The sequence below is a fragment of the Micromys minutus genome (assembly GCF_963924665.1).
Source record: "Micromys minutus genome assembly, chromosome: X".
Classification (NCBI taxonomy): Eukaryota; Metazoa; Chordata; class Mammalia; order Rodentia; family Muridae; genus Micromys; species Micromys minutus.
In genome coordinates, this window is record NC_137970.1 from 24,461,322 (window position 1) to 24,481,518 (window position 20,197).

General features: G+C 40.8%; 1 protein-coding gene across 1 annotated transcript in view; it reads right to left on the minus strand.

Annotated features, from left to right (window-relative positions):
• Positions 1–20,197, minus strand: part of GPM6B (glycoprotein M6B) — a gene marked incomplete at its 5' end in the record, with an annotated part of 152,084 nt that overhangs the window by 68,011 nt on the left and 63,876 nt on the right. The window lies entirely within an intron of this gene.

A 20,197-nucleotide genomic window follows, 5' to 3' on the forward strand; every position in this document is an offset into this window, starting at 1 on the left:
TCCTATCCCTCATAATTAAAAAGTGTCAAGAAATGTTGAAAGTAAAAATATAAAGGGAAGGTCTCTGGTTCATGCCTGTAGTTCTAGCCCTAGGGAGGCAGAGGCAAACACACACACACACACACACACACACACACACACACACACACACATCCAGGCTGTATAACGACTCCCTGTCTCAAATACAAAGTGAATAGACGTAGAAGAAACAAGTAAAGAGCTAGTGTAGTGCTGAGATGGTCAGTTCTTCGAACGTGTTGGAACAGGATTAGAGAACAGAAGGCTGATCAGAAACATGGTAAGGGACCAAGCTGTCTGAATCTCCAGTCCTTTCCATAAGATGTCAGCCTTCTGCGAACTCTTACAGCACCACCAATCTTCTGCCTTATTCGTTTGGATGCGGTCATGTATTGCTGTGCACTCTCAGTTATTTGGAGCACACAGTCATTGCCTGGAGCTCCATGAATACATAGGTGCACTATAAATACAAACAAATGTAAGATGAAACAATTAAGCATAATCATCCTAAGGCCAAATTAAATTGATTAGTCTGGATTCTCCTAATAATCATCATAATACTAAGACAACAACGCTGGCAATTCCCCTTGTATAAAAACCATAAAAGTCAGCAGGGCAGCGGTGCTACATGTCTTTAATCCTAGCACTTGGAAGATAGAGGCAGTTCTCTGAGTTCAAGGCCAGCCAGGTCTACAGAGTGAGTTCTAGGACAGTCAAGGCTACACAGAGAAAGCGTGTCTTGAAAAAAAAAAAAAAAAAGCCGTACGATTCTTCAGTACCATAATTCTTTTGGGTTGAATTTAAAATGCCCCTCCCTGCTGGTCCATGGGTTTGAACACTTGGTCTCCAGTTGCTAGTGCTGCTTTGGGAGGTTGTAGAATATTAGGAGGCAAAGCCTAATTGAAGGAAGGAGTCCTAGAAGGGTGGATCTTCAGGGTTACATCTCAGCTCCACTTCTCACTTCAATGCTCCCCACATTGTTGAAAAAATCATAAGCCTGTGAGATGTCTCAGTGGGGAAGGGCTACTTGCTATCAATCAGGATGACTGAGGATCAGTCCCCAGGACTCACATGATAGGAAGAACCAATTCTCACAATCTGTTCTCTGGATTTCATGTGTACTCAGTGGCACATGTCTCTACATATAGAAATAACAAAAAGTGTAATGAAATGCTCTTAAAATTAAGAGAAGAAATCTTCAAAATACAATCACACATCTAATAGTGATACTTTAGTTAATGATGGACCACATAGATTTCTTATTTTTAAAAAAGCAAAAAAAAAAAAAAATCCAAAAAAACATAGTAAAGATTTTAAACTTTGCTGTTCATATGACCTTTGTTATAATTTCTCATTTCTACTATTAATTATAGCACAAAAGCAGCCATGAGCAATATGTAAATTTCAGTGAAACGTTATAAAAACAGGTGACTGAATCACAGGCTGAAATTGGTCCAAGAAAAAAATAACATTTGGGAGAACATACATCTTTTTTTTTTTTTTTTTTTTTTTGAGACAGAGCCTATTATATAGCTCTGTTTGTCCTGCAACTCATTATGTAGACCAGACTGGCCTTGAACTCACAAAACTAACTTGTCTTTACCTCCCAAGTGCTGTTATTAAAAGTTTGTACCATGCCTTGTGAATGTATACTTCTTTTTGTTTTCATTTTCTTTTTTCTTTTATTGGATTTTTAAATTTACATTTCAAATGCTATCCCCTTTCTTGGTTTCCCCTCCAGAACCACTCTATCCCATCCCCATTCCCCCTGCTTCTATGAGGGTGCTCCCTCACCCACCCACCCACCCCCTCCCACCTTCCCACCCTGACATTCCCCTATACTGGGACACTGAGGGCCTCTCCTCCCATTGATAAGGCCATCTTCTGCTACATATGCAGCTGGAGCCATGGGCCACTCCATGTGTGCTCTTTGGTTAGTGGTTTAGTCCCTGGGAGCTCTGGGGACTCTGGTATGTTGATATTGTTGTTCTTCCTATGGGGTTGCAAATGCCTTCAGCTCCTTCAGTCCTTCCTCTAACTCCTCCATTGGGGACCCTGTTCTCAGTCCAATGGTTGGCTGCAAGTGTCCACCTCTGTATTTGTCAGGCTCTGTCAGAGACTCTCAGGAAACAGCTATATCAGGATCTTATCAGCAAGCACTTCTTGGCATCAGCAATAGTGTCTGGGTCTGGTGATGACATATGGGATGGATCTCTGGGTGGGGCAGTCTCTGGATAAACTTTCCTTCAGTGTCTGCTCCTCACTTTGTCTCTGTATTTCTTCCTGTGAGTATTTTGTTCCCTGAATGTACATTTCTTATTTCTAGGAATGATAGTTTGATGTCAATGCATGTCATCTGCATTTAAGCATTTTCATCCATTCTCTGGACTACACGTGTAATGCTAGCACTTGTGACGGTGAGGCAGGAGGACAGCACAACTATGTAGTGGAACCCCATCTCAGAAAGAATGAAAAGTTATTTATGTACACAAATCAGATACTAGATTTGTTACTTTGTATCTTCATTCCATTTGGCTTTGCTTTTTATTGCTCGCTTGTGTTTTTGTTTTGTTTTCTGAGATAAGTCTCACTATGTCTCCTCAAACTGACAGCAACCATCTACATCTAAGTCTTCATAGTTCAGGGATTCAGGGATTCTGGATTATCTCCTACCCCACAATAGCTGCACTTTTCAAAATCCGAAGAAGACCCCATAGGGCGCACAGAATTCTGGTGTTTTGTTATTATAATTTGGGGATGGGGCCTGCAAGTCCAACTTTTATGTGCACCATATGGTACAGCAATGGTTAAAGAGTAGATGTAGAAACAGGGTTCCTGGATCAAAGAGTCAATAGATTTATGACTTTGATCCAAAGGGATCTTTCCACACTTTGTTCTAGACCCTGTAGCAGCTTACTTGAGTACCTTTTGACCACATTTGTACTAGGAGAAAGAAAAGGCCAAACCCCTGTATTCTGTACTTGTCCCCAAGAAACCCCTATGCCCAAAAATTCCATAGAAGGCCTCACAAGACTCGGCACCTTGAACTTCCAGGCAGTGTTCATTACAGCAAAAACCATAAGGGCACAAAACAGAGCCTGAGGGGGAATGTTGGCACAGAGCCTAGGAGAATTCACATGCAGACTTCCTTCTGTTCTTTCCGTCCCAGGAGAGGCTGACACCTGGCACACTCTGCCAAGCAGTGAAAGCTTGTCTCCTGTGTAAAAGTTCTACCCAGGAAAGCCCACTTAAGATGCAGGATAGACCCACAGGTATCCTCTGCCTGCCAGCAAAGTTCCAGAGTCTAGGAAGAAAAGCCAGTGCTCAGCATCACCCACGTTCACACAATTAGGCAACCTGAAGCAGCTTGATGAGGGGGTTGGGGAGGATGTCATAGTCCCCTAGAGAGTAGCTCATCGTGTAAATTCTCTTATGTAAGGTAGACAGACAGCCTGCGAGCACACACACAATTCTCTCTCCCTCCACCTCCCTCCCTCCCTCTCCCTCTCCCCTCTTCCTCTCCCTCCCTCCTTCTCCTTCTCCCTGTCCTTTTCCCTCTCCCCCCTCTCATTTCCTTTTAGCGATGGCTTCACCCTGACAGTTCTTCCATACACGTCTAGCAAGATGAAGTGTTTCAGATTAGTCAGCCAGCTAGTTAGAATGCATACCACCAAAGGCAGGAAGTGGATGTGGTTTGGGCAAACTGTAGCTCCATGGGATTGGCTTTGATTGGCCGGCTGCTTGCTTTGAATCACTTCACACCATTTGAACCAAACCGTAGCTCTCTCCAGGCTGCCGCAGGGAAATGTGCCTGGCATGACAAAACTGTCTCCTAACAAAATTACTATTTATCACGAGCTGCTGCTTGTGGGAAAAAAAAAATGACCCCATTCTTTCATTCTTGTGCACTACAAAGGGCCAAAAAGGGAACAGGGCTGATACTGGCTTCAGGGATTTTCATCAAAGACTGTACCAGTTCAGTGAGAAAGCAGGCTTCAGAATAGATGGCATTTGGTTTGGAAGTAGGGGTTTAAATACATAAATTCGTTAACGGGCGTTTTCTTCACTTGAGCAAGTATTTTTCTAGGGATTCTGTACTGGTACAGCTATTTTGATTGCATAGTTCTCCCAAATCAACAAGGTCTAATAGACTACACAGAAAGAAAATGCTAGGGTTTCAGGCAAACACAACAGATGCTTGGTGGATTATATTCGTGCTGAGGATTCAAACTCAGATCCTCATGCTTGTCAAGCATCTCTTCACCACGGTGCCACTTTCCCAGCCCCTCATCCCTGACTTGTAATGCCACTAATAAGCCTGCTCATTTTGACTTTTCTAGAAATGAAATTCTATGAAATATTCTCTTGAGATTTTCTTTTCTGCCTTGATGCACGTTACTCTCAGGGCTGCACAGACATCTGTGACAGGAATAAACCATGGCTTATTTAGCCAGAGTGCTTCAAAAGGCATTTGGATGGTTTTGTATTTGTTGTTAGGAGGAAGAGTTCAATACATTCATTTTCCGAAATGCTAGTAAGAATTTTCAAAATAGCTAAATGGCAGGCACATGATCAAGTACAAAGACTCTTAGTATTCAACTTGATGAGTTTGGCATCCAACCCATCAGTATAAACTATGTGACCAAAGTCAAGAGCAGGCCCTTTTTCAGGGGACAATTTTTATTTTAAATCACTTCAAAGCCACAAGCAACCCCTTAGTCTTTGTCCATACAGCACAGCTTCCAACTGTGGTGGTTCACTGCACAGGGTTAAGCCCAATTTCTTTCTAGGCCGTGCTTTCAGTGACCTCCTGGGGGTCAAAGACTTTGGTTTCAAAGTCTATCAAATGAGAGGATGCAACAAGGTGGACACCGGGGCCCTTTGAGGTTCCTGTCAGTCAAAGAAACCTGCAGGCAGTGTTCTTTTCCTAAACTGAAATCCTTCTTGTGGGGATCTCTAGTTGGTTCCATTAAAAAAAAAAAAAAAAAAAAGAAACCAAAAAAAAAAAAACCCACCCACCAAAAAAAAAAAAAAAAAAAAAAAAAAACACACACACACACACATACACAGCTAATCACCGTTTTCCTACTTGTTACCTGTCCAGTTTCTCTCATATCTCTAACTATCTCTACTTATGGCTGAATAATTGTAGCTTTTGTTTTTTCCCCCCAAACTGGCTCTCCTCCAAGTCACTGTGACTTCTCTGGAAACATTTTCTAATTCTCTACAAGCTTCTAAAAGGGAGAGCCAATGAGATCTAATATTTTAGTCAAGTTGATCAAAGGTGATTAAGGAGAGAGAAGCCAGCCAACGATGAGATCATCCAGAGCCTTCCTATGTAGTCTGGGAGAAGGCAGCAGTAGCCAGCCTGGGCAGGAGCATTAGACCACTTTGCATATTGCTCCTTCACCGTTCCCCATCTCTGAAATCCTACTCATCACCATCATCCCCAGGTGATCCCAGTGTATGAATGGAAGGATATTCACATCTTGGGAAGATTTACATTGACAGTTTCCTTCAGCCTCTCCTCCTTCCTAAGGGATCTTGTGACATTTCATCCAACTAGATGTTTAGTCACATTTCAGCAAAGTCTCTTTTTACCCTGTCAGTTAGGAGAGTCACAGGCTCTGAGGAGTATGAGCAAGGTATCTATCTCCATGACTTGTGCATTATTCTGCTAGAGCAAGGTGGCAATTATTAGTCAACATCTCTTTTGTTTATTTGTTTTTGAGAAAGGATCTCACTATATAGCTCTGGTTGTCCTAAAATTTACTCTGTAAACCAGGCTGGCTTCAGACTCACAGAGATCTGCCTGTTTGGCCTTCCAAGTGCTGAGACTAAAGGCATGAGCCACCACCTCCAGTCAAATGTCTTAATTTATGATTTTCTTGATTTGTTACTATGAAAATTTTATGAGGTGTTGCCACATTGGACCATGGAAGTTGCATCTATGTTCCTGGGCCATGGTTATTCACATCTGACTCTAGAAGAAACTAGCTCTTATTTTAAGGTGAGAACTGTATTTAGTGATGACACTATCACCCAACACAGTGTCTTTTTCTAGCTTTTGAGGGAAGGCTTAACTTTATTATATAAAGTGGATCTGATCATTGCATGTCATCTACAATGAAAATTATTTGAGTAAACACTTTTTGAGTACCTACTGGGTGAGGATCCCTAGAGATGCAGAGTGCTGAGCTCTTCTGGAGTCTGTACCTTAATGAGACAGACAGCACACAAATAAGGTGTTTTTCCTCTTCTATGTGTGTGTATGTGCATGTATGTGCTGCAAGTGCACAGTACAGGGCTGGGGACATAGCTTAGTTGGAACACTGTTTGCCAAACATGCAAAGGAGCCTATGTTCAATTCCCAGGACCACATAAGGCAATCATTGTGGAACACGTCTATAGTCCCAGTACCGGATTGTAGAGGCAAAGGGATTTAAACTTTCTAGGTCATCTTCAGCTACATAGCTACTTTGAGGCCAGCCTGGGATATATAAGATCCTGTCTCAAAGAACAATAACCCAAACAGGCGAATAATCAACTGAAACTAAGTAGGTATTATGAACAAAAACTCCTGAAAAGCTATGTCTGCAGAAACTGAGTGATTAGAATGATAGTACTGTGGAGAGACTGGAACATTATGGGTCCAGAGGCTATTACCTCATCTTGGGTTAGTTCCTGTCCTCCAATATAGCCATTTCGTGCTCACGTCTGTGATGGAATTAACATCTTGAGACTAATATACAGAAACCTATTAGCTTAGCAGAATAGTAGCCTTTACCAGTAAGATAGAATCTTCAGCCTTATAGAAAAGCTTCCCCCATCTTCTGTATGTGCCCTTCTGATATGCCCACCACTGTATTTTAAATTTGTCTTGAATCATAACTTTCTTTGTTCTTTGATGCTACAAAAAATTGATGAAACTACTCTTATGTTGGAACATAGGACTTAAGGAAAACTTGAATCTCTATTCCTAGGACATGGTCACTTAAAATGGCTTCAAAATAAAACATCTCTTATTCCCTTTAAAATGGGAGCTGTGTTTTTTTGTCAACACTATGAAAATGCCACGAGAAAACCTGATAATTTATAGACTATTTTCTTAAAGTATATACCAAATAAATAAATAATGATTTTATTCATTCAGTGACTATGCTTATCTTCTATGTACTAGAAGATGGAAGAATATACCAAATGGTATAAAGAAAATATTTAGTTTGACCTATGGAACACTGACAATTCAAAAGCTTCATATATCTCAAAAGAAGTCAAAGAGAGAGGGAACAGTTTACTGGAAGTCTGGAAACCTGTTTGTGAGATGCTCATCACAGCCATTGCTTCAGTTCTTGGGGGTACTACACAAAACCACCCCACTCTTTCCTACTTTATCATTGTGCCTTTTCATTTTCCATGAAAAGATACTCATATGAGCAGCTCTGTGTAGGATCCATGATCATTTTGTTTCCTTTCTTCTCTAAAAGTCAGAGCTACTTAGGAGGAGTACAGTCCTTTTTCTAGCTTTCCTTTTTGGACCCAATGCCTCAACCCCTACCCTTCACCCACACTGCTAGTCAGTAACAACACATCTTAAGTTCTCATAGGATTTTATGACTGTTTTTATATAATTTCTCCATAATCTCTGAAAGGATACAGATTATCCTAAATCCTCTCCTTTGGACCCGAGACAGTGTGTAGGTGTATGAAGAGGTCTCTATAACATCTGTATTAATTCCCCTTTAAAACAATCCTAATACAGTTGGAGAAATAGCTCAGCTGTCAAGTGTGCAAAACACTCTTATAGAGGACCCATGTTTGGTGCCTAGTACCCACATCAAGTTACTCACAACTGCCTGTAACTGCAGCTTCAGGGGAACCAACAACCTGCTGTGGTCTCCATAGGCGCCTATATTAAAATGCAGAGGCACACACACATAATTAAAAATAAATCACTTTTTAAAAAATGTACACAGTCTAAAAAGTCTGTTATAAGAGTTTTCATTCACCTTTTCCAAAATACACGAAAGTCTAATGCTGAGCAGTTTTATAATTTGCAGCAACTTCTAGCTTTGGGGTATAATTTCCATACATTAAATTTCACCTCTTTTTAAGTGTATAATTTTATGAAATTTAGTACTTATATGCAGTTGTATAATTACAATAATCAAGATTCAAAACAGCTCCTTTTATACATGGTACTTTAGTACCTTTCTGCAACTCATCTCCTTTCCCAGACCCGACTTTTTTTCTTTTCATCCATCAGTAACATTCCGTAGACTATACATGCCATAGTGACAGCTATACCTTTTGAGTCACATGTGGATTGTTTCAAGTTCGGAGCAATAATAAATTATGCCATGGTGAGCACTAATGTAAAGTCTCGGTGTAGAGAGTGTTTTATCTTCTGTGCCCGTCAGTGAGTTCTTTTATATAGTAAGCCCAATTATAAATGCCTTCTATTCCATGCTCACATCAAACCTCAGGAATAGTTTCAGCTCACCTAAAACAGCGAAGTTGCACAACTTTATACGACGAGGAAGTGGAGGAGTCGGGGATTTGAACTCTGCTAATCCATATGGTTGTCATGGGGATCAAATGAGTTAATACATATAATGTGCTTAGAATAGCAGGCGTTCAATAAATGTCAGCTATTATAACGAAGCTCTTTCCCACACATGCTCCTACCACCCACGGAGTACTCAACAGTACTTGAAATAACATGGCACAGCTATTGGAATAAATGAATAATGCCTCATCGTTCCCCTCTTCTCCTTCACTTGGGTCCCAGGTTGAGAAAGTAATCCGTGTCTCCTCACCTCTCCAACTGATATCACAATAATAGTGACAACAGTCATCACTCCAGGCTAACACATAAAACCAGACTATTTCGAAGTGTGGTGGAAGAAGAGCCTACTCGTTGGGCTGGGTGGATGTGGTATCTTGAATTTGACAAGAAAAACAAGAGGATCTTTATTAGTGTTTCCTCACTTCCATCGCTAACCATTTTTCATCACTTGGATCATTTGAGTCCTGTGGATTTGAAGAATGCTTCTCAAAAATATTAGAGAACCCTTGCTGGGCAGAGGAAAAGATGACTTCTCATTTAAAATAGAAAGGAATCTAGGGGTCCAAAGTTTATGTCTGTGGATGCAAATAGGTATATATGTAGATATGCACACACAGTGGACTCTTTTTTAGGCATTTAATTAAAGTCACTGGTCTATATCTGTGATTTTTAATTTTTTTCCAATTTGTATTGGAAATTCTCTGCATTTACATTTCAGATGTTATCCCCTTCCCCCAACCTCTCCCTCCTTCTCCTCCCATTGCCTCCATGAGGGGGCTCCCTCTCCCAACCACCCTCTCCCACCTCAGCACATTAGCATTCCCCTACATTGGGAGAACGAGCCTTCACAAAGTGGACTCTTAATCTTTGGGATGGCATATAGGAATCTAATAACACAGAACTCCTATAAACCCCCCAAGAAGACTTTGTTTAGTCTTTGCTTTTGTTTTTGTTTTGTTTTTGAGACAGAGTCTCAACTACATAGCCTTGGGTAGCTTGACATGCACTATGTAGACCAGGTCAGCCTTGAACTCAAAGAGATTCACCTGCTTCTGGCTTCTGCAGGATAAAAGGTGTGTACCACCATGTCTGTCTTAGTTTTTCATTTTCAAAGAGAGCCACTTAAGAGAAACATACACAAACATCCTAGGAGAAGGATCTTAAGTATTTTTCCCCCTGGTGTGGTAATTAGTCACTCTTGCCTTTTTCTTCTTAACAGGTAAGCAATGTTGCCAACTGTTTTTTTTTTTTTTTCTAACCAGATATGAAACCAATAAAGTGACTTGTACCTCAACATGTTTCTATGCTCCTAAGTGAAGTGGAGCTTTTGTTTTGTTTTAGCAGGCCTTAGTCTCAGCTACTTGGGTGGCTACGGGAAGAACATGGCACTTCAGCCTAAGCATCAGAGTGACACCTTGCCTAAAAATAGATAAATATGCTTTTGGCTTATATTCCTTCTTTAAAATCACTCAGATAAAAATTTGACTGGTGAGGAAGCTAAAGAGATGATTTAGTGGTTAAGAGCACTTGCTACTCTTCCAGGGGACCTGGGTTCAGCCACTAGCACCCACATGGTAGCTCACAAACACCTATAACTTAAGCTCCCGGGCTTCTCGAACCCCTACTGGCTTCTGCAGGCACTGTATATGCATGGTGTGCATATATACATGCATACATGCACACAATCACTCATACACATAAAATAACAAATTTTAAATGCTTAAATGATAAATATTATTTTGTATCTCAACACTGGCTTTGGTAACCATGCTGATAAATATTACAGTACTTTAACAGTCAATACTAAATATTGTGCTTCCAGACTCACCCCCAGGACTCAATATTATGTTTCACTAAATAAGACAAATCTATTTTCAGTCTCATGGAATTCTAGTTATCTTGTTAGTTAAAAATAACCTGAACAGATTTAATTAATTAAAGTAATATATGTAAGTAATAATAGCAAAATCAAAACTGAAATAATGGGTATTAATGCTAAAAAGTCCCTCAGTATAGGTTTCATAGATACAAATCACTCATAAAACTATAGCCAAGCTCTGCTTATATTTGTGCCAACAGTGTTCAAGGGAAGAGGAGTCAATAGAATCTTGAGGAGTCAATGACTCAGACATGGTGACAATCATCTGTAAAGTGACAGATAATGATAGGGTTCTCAGGTTGTGTTCTCAAGTCAGTAGATGAAGCAAAATGATACATGGCCCGAAACAGTGCCTACTGGTATTTAGAAGTTAAAAGCCACAGAAGTAGACTGGAGTTGTAGCTCAACTGGCATAGTACTCACTTCATATGCATCAAGCCCTGGGTTCTGCAATTCCAGTGCTTAGGACGTAGCATCTTTAAAGCTTAAGCCCATTTTCATAGCATTTAAATCATAAGAGTAACAACCTGAGAGGCAATATAAATGTTGCAAAGCACTAGCAATAAATACAAACACAGCCAGCCCCCTGTGTTCATGTATAGATCCCACAAGCAGTGCTTGGGAATACTTTTTTTTAAGTCTGTCTATACTGAACATGTACAGGATTTTTTTTCTAGAGCTAAGGATGTAGATCAATTGGTAGAGTGGTCGCCTAGCATGTAAAAGATGCTAGGTTTTTTCCCCACCACCACCAACAATAAGGGTGAAAGCTTGTAGTCCAATGGGAAGGTGGACATGTGCTAAGCATGGATATACTTCCCTTCATGCTAGGAAGTGAAAGCTGTGCATTGGCCTAATACTGTGTTATAGAAATAATATGCTTTCCCAGTGAGAAATCAGTCCTCACACTCAGACGTTAGTAGAGGGGAAACGTGTGTAGTCAGCTGTGGCTATTGCCCAAGGAAGCGCCGACCTTGAATAGAAGATTTTAATAACTTACATACACACCTTAGGCATATGCATTCCACATAAACTATTATCCTTAAATCTGTCTCACGTCCTGACCCCAGGTTACTTTGAACAATTTAAACAGAGACAAGAGACTTCGAGTCTGGGAACAGATGAGAGATTTGCACAGCAAAGAGATTGCCATAGTTATTTCTTTAGTTCACCATTATTGTTCTTTGCAGATTCGTGTTACCTGGATTCATCTTGCCCACCTGGCCAAAGTATGCTCTTCCTGATAAAAGGGGACTTCATGACAGAGCAGGCAGGACTTTATAACATTTGTAACTCTGCGCTGCCCCCTTGAGCTGACTGTCAACGGGATGTTCTCTGGGGACTGGCCTAATGGCTGGTCAGTCCTAGGAAACTAGCATTTACATCCCAGCCTAGTAAAATTTCCTTATTTCTAACAGGCCTGGTTAGCACACTCTTTTTCTTTAAGGTATTTTGGAGGAAGTTCTACTCAACACCAATTCTATTACCTTAAGTTTCTTCTACATCACTTGAACTGAATCTCAACCTTTGATACTACAGATGTGAACGTGCTGTTATATAAAGGGGACACAGACATCCATAGATTATGGTATTGAAGAGGATACCATGACCAGTAATGCCCTGCAGATATCAAGGACTGAATGAGCACTATAGAGCTACTGGAAGATATCCAATGAAAAAACTTACGGATAACCCTTCCAAGACCCATCTGTCTTACTATTGATTTATTAGAAGAAACACACTTTAAGAATTGGCATGATCATGAAAAGCCATCGAGCCATAATGTAATCACTCCCTCCCACCCTTAACCACACCAGTACTTCGGCTCTTGCTTTGTCACACAGCAGCAATGACCTCTGTTCTGATCTAATGATCAAGGAGCGTGCACCTGTTCTCCCGCTACACGACCGATTTCACCAAACATCCTTCAGGGGTCATCCTCAAAAAAGAAGCCACAAGAAGTAGATAGTTTCACACAGACCTGGCTAATGTCATTTCTAGACTTAAAACGAATGCTCTCTCCATGGGTTATAATCAATTGAAATCAAAATGTACCATTTTAGTTGCTCAGTCCATAACAACTTTCATCTCTCATAAAAATGGTAGATCATGGTGCTACAGTGCAGACATTTTGCTTTCAGGCTACAAGGATTCAGTCCCAGAGTGGGGGGAAAAATCCCCAGGAACCCTAACGCCACATGCAAAAGCAAGCTGGTTGTGTGTATTTTGATGCCAACCAAGCTGGCCATTGTGTGCCCTTTTCCCATGCTGGCTGCTGCCCAGTGCTCATTACGACAAAGGTTGCTCTTTCTCCTTTCTCAATGAATGCGGCTTTTGAACACACTTTCTAGTTCTATTTGCTCCCAGCTCCGATAGGTTATTTTAACCATGATCTCCAGGATATGTGGCGTTTTTGAAAGGAAAGGGATGGAGTCCTTGGCAAAACAACAAAGAGACAATTCCCTTTGGTCTCTCCTCGTCTGTTTCCCAGCTTGTGGTGAATTGCTAAAAGACACAGGAAGTGCTTGGGTTGCAGTTCTTGTAGGTGATACTCATATTTTTACTCAAATGGAGTTTCCTCTCTCTCTCTCTCTCTCTCTCTCTCTCTCTCTCTCTCTCTCTCTCTCTGTGTGTTTGTGTGTGTGTGTGTGTGTCCTTAGAGATTAAAGGGCAATACCTAGTGTCATTCTTGGCCGTCTACCTTGTTTGAGTCAGGGTCTGTTGAGCCACATTTCACCTCCCATCTTCCAGCAGAATGCTGGGCTTATAGATTCTGGTTACTGGGTTCAGCTTTACATAGGTTCTGGGTATCTGAACTCAAGTCCTCACAGTGTTGCAGCAACTGCTTTAACCACCAAGCTATCTCCCCAGCTCCTAAGGCAATTAGTTGTGCTACCTCCCAGAAAACTAGTGGACTAGGGTCAATTTCTTTCTTGAAAGCAATGCAAGGTTAATAAAAGAGTTAAAACATTAAATGGAACCAGCAGGGTGATATTAAAAAGGTTGTCTATCTCTTGGCTTCCCACTTTATGGCACAAGGGACTGGCCATAGGAAATAAGGAAGAGACTTGACAAATGCTAGAAGACTTGATGCTGACCCTTAACCTTCAGCCCGTCTCCTCAAGAACATACATTGTAATGTCAATAAGCCAATAAAATAGGCCTGTGGAGGGTCTCATTTAGCAAAAAAGCAGAGTAGAGGATCTGGTGCCAGTTCCTTCTGCTAGAAGGCACACAAAAGGGGCTGCTATATTAGAACAAATACTGCCTTGGGCACTGTTTGGGAGGAAACAGACATATTTCTCATGCTAGGTGGTATGGGAAAAATTATTCTGAAGGGAATAATTTTGACTTTATGATCTTCCAAAGGCTCTTTTAAAAAGTAAATTTGTTTCCTGGTTGGAGGTCCTACCCCATATATGTGTATATGTAGAAGCAGAGGACACTAGTTGACAGATGTTTTAAAAATCATCCTCTCCGGATCCTTATCATTTATTTTCACTTATTTGAGACAGGGTCTCACTTTGTATCCCTGGCTTGCCTGGAACTTGTTCTATAGACCAGGCAGGCCTGGGACTCACAGAGACCCATCTGCCTTTGCCTGTTGAGTGCTGGGATTAAAGGCAGGCACCTCCATACCCAGCCACCCTAATTTTTGACAAAAACTCTCGGCAAACCTAGAGATCTGCAATTATGCTAAATGAACTGGCTAGACCAAGGGATCTTCCTGTCTCTGCCTCCCTTGGGCTTGGATTACAGGTATATGCTACCATGAGTAACCTCTAACATGGGTGCTAGGGATCTAAATTCAGGCCTCCTTGCTTGCATGGCAAGAACTTGACCCACTTAGCCATCTTCCTGGTTCCCTGGAATCAATCTCTTTAATTTTTTTTTTTAACATTTTCTTTTTCTCCTGTCCGTTACTCAGGTTTCAGGTTAAAAAAGAAACCCCTGTCTCTTTACCTTGATGACAGATATCTCAATAATAGTCAGTGTTAACACATATAACAAGGCAATTTCATAGTGAGGTAGAAGAGGAGCCTATTGTTGGGGTGGGGCACCTAGATTTTGTAACAAATTTGTACCTGAAGTGTATTTCTTCATTTAGAGAAGAGAGAGTGTGTGCTTGTATATTGGTACATGTATGATGCACTTATGGAGCTCAGAGAACAAAGCAGTGTAATTAGCTCTCTCCTTCTACCATGTGGATGGAATGGAACTGGGTTAGTCAAGCTTGACAGCAGGTGGCTTTACTTGCTGAGCCATCTGTCTGGACCAGGATCAATTTCTTAAAGAACAGCTGCTTTAGAGACCTGGGATTATCTCAGAAGGGAGGCTCTGGAGATCTTATGATCAAAGAGCCCCACAGCAAAGCAAATTGGAAGGGCAGAGTTGGAGTGGCTTATGGGAATGATCCTTCCCATACTATGTTTCTGTGAGCAGCAGCGACGAAAGGTCAAACAAGAATTGTAGGGAGTAAAGTGGAAAAGGTGAGCTTCAGAAACCTTTGCCAGTAAAGTATAGCAGCAAAGGGTGTGTGGTCAAAATGCTGGTAGGCATTGGGCTTTGTTGCAAAAAGGCCTCCCGACTTCCAAGAGCCCCACCAAGCCCCTACGTCATTAAGTAGTAGTTCAATTTTGCTTCCTCATTATTAAATCGCAGGCCACAAAAGCAGTGATCCACAGGGTGGATATAAAGATCATCTGCATGTGAGAGCTTCTTGGAAAGTGTAAAGCAGATCAGGGCTTTGTGAACAAAAAGAACAAACAGCCCAGTGAGATGGTTCCCAGGCTGAAGACATCTGCTGTCAAGCCCAGTGACCTGAGTTCCATCCCAGGGACTCAGATAATGGAAAGAGAAAAGGACTATAAACTTCCCTCTGGCCTATATACGCCACTGTGGCAATCACCTAATAAACAAACAAGTGTAAATATAAACAGTCAAACAGGGGCCATGGATGGAGCCCAATTGGTAGACTACTTTCCTAGCACGCTAAACCCTGGGCTCCATCCTCAACACTGTAAAAACTGGATATGGGTGGTGGTAGATGCCTATAAAACCAGTGCTAACTGGGATAAAACAGGAGGACCAGAACTTCAAGGCTAAGTTTAAGACTACCCTGGGCTCTATGAGGCTCCATCTCACAAAATAAGAGAAGACAAAACAAACAAAGAAACAAACAACAAAAGCATTGTCTTCACTTACTTTGAAGGCAAATTTTATGAACTGAGCTATCTCCCTACCCTTCCTGGACATATCTTCACCCAATCAAGATTAAGTACCACAAGGGATTTGCAAAGCTTCAAGCTCCCTGTTCAAAAGGAAATGTATAAGAAAAGTTCTTCAGTGGGGTTGGTCCTTAAAAGATCTAAAAGCTGTGTCTAGAAGTGGTAAAGAATGAAGTGGCTGAGTAGGATGTAGGTGTTTCTCCATGCTAATTACCTCAGTTAGTGTCTTGTTGCTGTGATATAAAAGCAACTTAAAGAGACAAAGAGTTTAGTCTAAGCTCATGGTTCTGGTCGGGTTACAGAGCATCATGACAGCTAAGATACAGCCATGGGTAGCAGAGGCCTGTTGGCAGGAGCAAGAGGTTAGCTGGCCACATTGCATCTGCCCTCAGGAAATAGAAAGTGAATAGGAGCTGGTGCTGGATTGTAAAACATCAATGCTCTTCCCCAGTGACATACTTTCTCCAACAAGGCTCCACCTTACTAAAGGTATGAGGACCTACCGAAAGCAGCTGGGGGACCAGGTGTTCAAATATATGTACATTTCACAATCAAACCACAACACTTATCAATGTGTAAAATTACATTATAGAGGTTTTCTTGACTAACTGTGCAGGCAATTTATAGCTAAGAATGAAGGCTAACATGTCCTATGACAAAACTAAACAGATACATAAAGGAACCTGGAAAGCCAGAAAAATGGGGAGAGTAGAAAGACTGAATATCATCAGAACAAATATTTGTGTCTTTGGAACTAGATGCACGATTTCAAGATGGGGGAAAAGAAGGTGTGGTTTGAATGAAATAGGCTCAGACATTTGAATACTTGATCCTCAGTTGGTTACACTCTTTGGGGAGACAGGAGATATGGAGTTGCTAGAGGAAGTATGTAGATGGCAGTGGCTTTGAGAGTTTGAAGACTTGCACCAATTCCAGTTTACTATCTCTGCTTCGTGTGTGGTGTGCCTGCGGTTGAAGACACCACGCTTGCTTGCTGCCCCCATCTGCACCAAGACAGATGCTTCCTCCCTTTAAAACCATAAGCCAAACAAACCTTTTCTTCGATAAGTTACCTTGATCATGGTGTTTTTATCGCAGTGATAGAAAAGTAATTAATACAGAAGATTTGGGGCAGACTCAACAGCATCAGAAAACAATCAAATGGGCTGATTTTGCAAAAACATCCCTGTTAAGTTCAAATGGTGTGGCCACTCAAAAAGGCCAAAGCATACATTGAAACCCAAATAGAAACTCTGATTTCTCTGTGCCATTCTGGATGTGTATTGTCCATAACAAGGAGTCTAGTAATGATCCAAGAATAGCTGGTGGGTGAATTAGATGTACCTAGCACACTTCATCTCTCAGACTCCACACTGTAAAAATGCCTCCAGTTTGTTCAGAAGTGAGACATCAGCACTGAGGAAATTTCAAGCAGGGTGATGGATTTTCCAGGAAGTGAGAAGTTCTTCATGGAAATTTAAATTACTTTCAAGTACTATTGGAACAAATCATCAAGATGGTGGGAAATGCTTTGTGGTAAAAAAAATCACTTTTAGACAATAGCTGAAAATTCTGGATTTTTTCCCTAGGGTTTATTCTGTTTTTGATTTTAGAAGGTTGTCTTCACAACTGAACGGAACTATGGAACTTTTAACTCAGCTCCAAAGCAGGTTTAGGCTTCCCCCTCCATCTATTTCATCTATTTCTGTTAATAGAACATGAATTAGATATGTAAATCAGCTTTTGCTAAAAGTATAATATGGGCTCTTAGTCATCTCTCCTCAGATAAAATTGTCTGGTGTTGGTTATTAACCAGCCCACAAGTAACAGATTAACTTTTAAAATATGATGGTTGCATAAGAGTTTTCCTTACCCCTTGGGTCAAATGAGGGGAAATTCCATGACCTAGAAAGCAATGTATGCTGTTTCCACAGAAAACATTCTGTTTCCACAAAGTTTGGCAATAAGCATTCCTGGACAACTAATGTTTCCACTCTCACACTTATTCAATAAAGCCCTTCACTGCATAATTTCCCAAAGTGATTATTGATTTACACATAAAATAAGACACCTAGCCCCCTATTTCTGCAATCCTGGGGAAACATCTCTTACGTTAATTCTAAAGACATTCCAAAGTGGTTAATCATGTGTATAAGTCAACAGTACTGGGTAGGGTGCTTGGAAATGTGGAAAATGAAAGATGCTGATTCCCAACATTTCATCTTCAGAAGCAACAGATAGTGTTTGGGAGGCCAGCAGATGACTCTCCGGAACGATTTGACCAAAAGTCATGGTGTCATGGTCTCAAAGACATTAGGTATCCATCACATGATCAGAGGATAAACTAAACATGGTACATTTATACCCACACAATCCAATACCACACCACAGAAAGGAATAAAATAGAAGCTACAATGTATAAAAACCTCAAATTTCACCAAGTGAATCCAGATACAAAAGACCACATATGATCATTTAAAATAAACATCCAGAATAAGAGAGCCTACAGAAACAGAAATAAAACAAGTAGATACTTAGAGCTGTTTAGAAAAAACATGTTGGATGCCTGTGAATGAGGTTAGTTTTTTTTTTTTTTTTTTTTTTTTTAGGTACTGGAGGATAGAACCCAGGGCCTCAAGAATACCAGACAAATGCTCTATCACTAAGCCATACTCCCAATCCTTTCTTTTAGAAGAAAAAAGTTCTAAAATTATCCTGTAGTGGGATTGGATGGATGAACTTAGTGGTTAAAAGCACATAGCACTCTTCTTGAGCACCTGAGCTTGATTTCCAACACCCACATCAGTCAGCTTACTACGCCCTATAACCTCAGCCCCAGGAAAATCTGACCCTTCTCGGCATCATGAGCACTTTATTCATGTGCATATTCTCTTCTTCCCCCACACACAATTACACTGATAAAAAGAAATCTTTCGAAAGTAAAATTAAGGGCTGGAGAGATGGCTCAGTGGTCAAGAGCACCGATTGCTCTTCCAGAGGTCCTGAGTTCAAATCCCAGCCACCACATGGTGGCTCACAACCATCTGTAATGAGATCTTATGTCCTCTTCTGGTGTGTCTGAAGATAGTTACAGTGTACTAATATACATTAAACAAATAAATAAAATCTTAAACAAAAAGAAAGTAAAACTAAACCATGGTGACAGCAATACAACCTTGGGAAAATGAATTATGTGATATATAAGTTCTATTTTAATTGTTTAAAAAATGGAAATATGAAAAAATCTGGTTTAATTAGTTATCTGATTTAATTTTCATATTGAAAAATTTTTTTCTTTTTTTTCCTCCAAGAACATAGTAACCTTTAAAACCTTTCCAAGTTTTTTTTAACCTTTTTGTTTTGAGGTTATTTTAGCCATTCAGAAGGCATGCCAAAATGTGAGAGTCAAGCACTGTAATTTTAGCATCTGGGAGGAAGAGGGATTGCAAATTCAAGGCCAAACTGGGCTACAAAGTAAGACTTTGTCTCACGGGGGGTAGGAAGTGCTAAATGTCATTATAGTTCTGATAAATGCTTTATCAACTGAGCTAAATGTCATTACAGTTCTGATACATGCTTTACCAGTAGCCATATCTTACATTGGTATTCAACAGTTCTCCCAACTGGACAGCCAAACTTGGTCCAATGTTATTAACCCACATGATATGCATGTGTGACTTGGTGGCTAGGGATGATTATGATGATGCACTTATAGGTATTCCCAGGGGAAGACAAGGGAAATCCTGCTCTATTACCTCCTTAGGAGACAGAGAGAGTCTTTCCACCATATTCCCTCAAGACCAAGCCTCTCACGGAACCTGAAGCTAGGCTGATGGCCAACAAGTCCCATCAATCCTCTTGTCTCTACCATTTCTTACTGTTGAGGCTACAGGCCTGTTCATGACCTTGCTCAACTTTTTACATGGGCTCTGGGGTTTTGAACTCAGGTCCTTGTGTTTGTACAGTAAGCGCTTTCACCAACTAAGCTACCTATAGTTTTATATGTCATTAAAAAACAAAACAAAGATTCATTTTCATTTTATGTGTATTGGCATGTTGTCTGCATTTAGTGCTCAAGTAGGTCAGAAGAGGGCATCACAGTCTGTGAACTGGAATGACAGACAGTTATGTACTGCTGTGTGGGCACTGGCGACTGAACCTAAGTTCTATGTAAGAGCAGTGAGTGTTCTTACCTGCTGAGCCATCTCTCCAGCTCACCACATGTCATTTTTGAGAGTGACAGAGATATTTTCAGTAATGATTCCAAAGAAATAGAAGTAAATTCGGACTTTCCAGACTAACCAGCATACGTGGCCACATAGGCTGAGGGTGAGAGAGAAAACAGTGCTTGTGGGTATGAAAGCCATCAACACAAAAATGAGGGAATGCAGGATGGATGGGAAGACCCAAGGGTGGGAGGTGAGGCTCTGTAGAGAAAGCAAAACAGGAAGGCAAGCATAGATTGTCTCCATTTAGGAGGCTAGTAGAGAAGGAGGGTGTTAT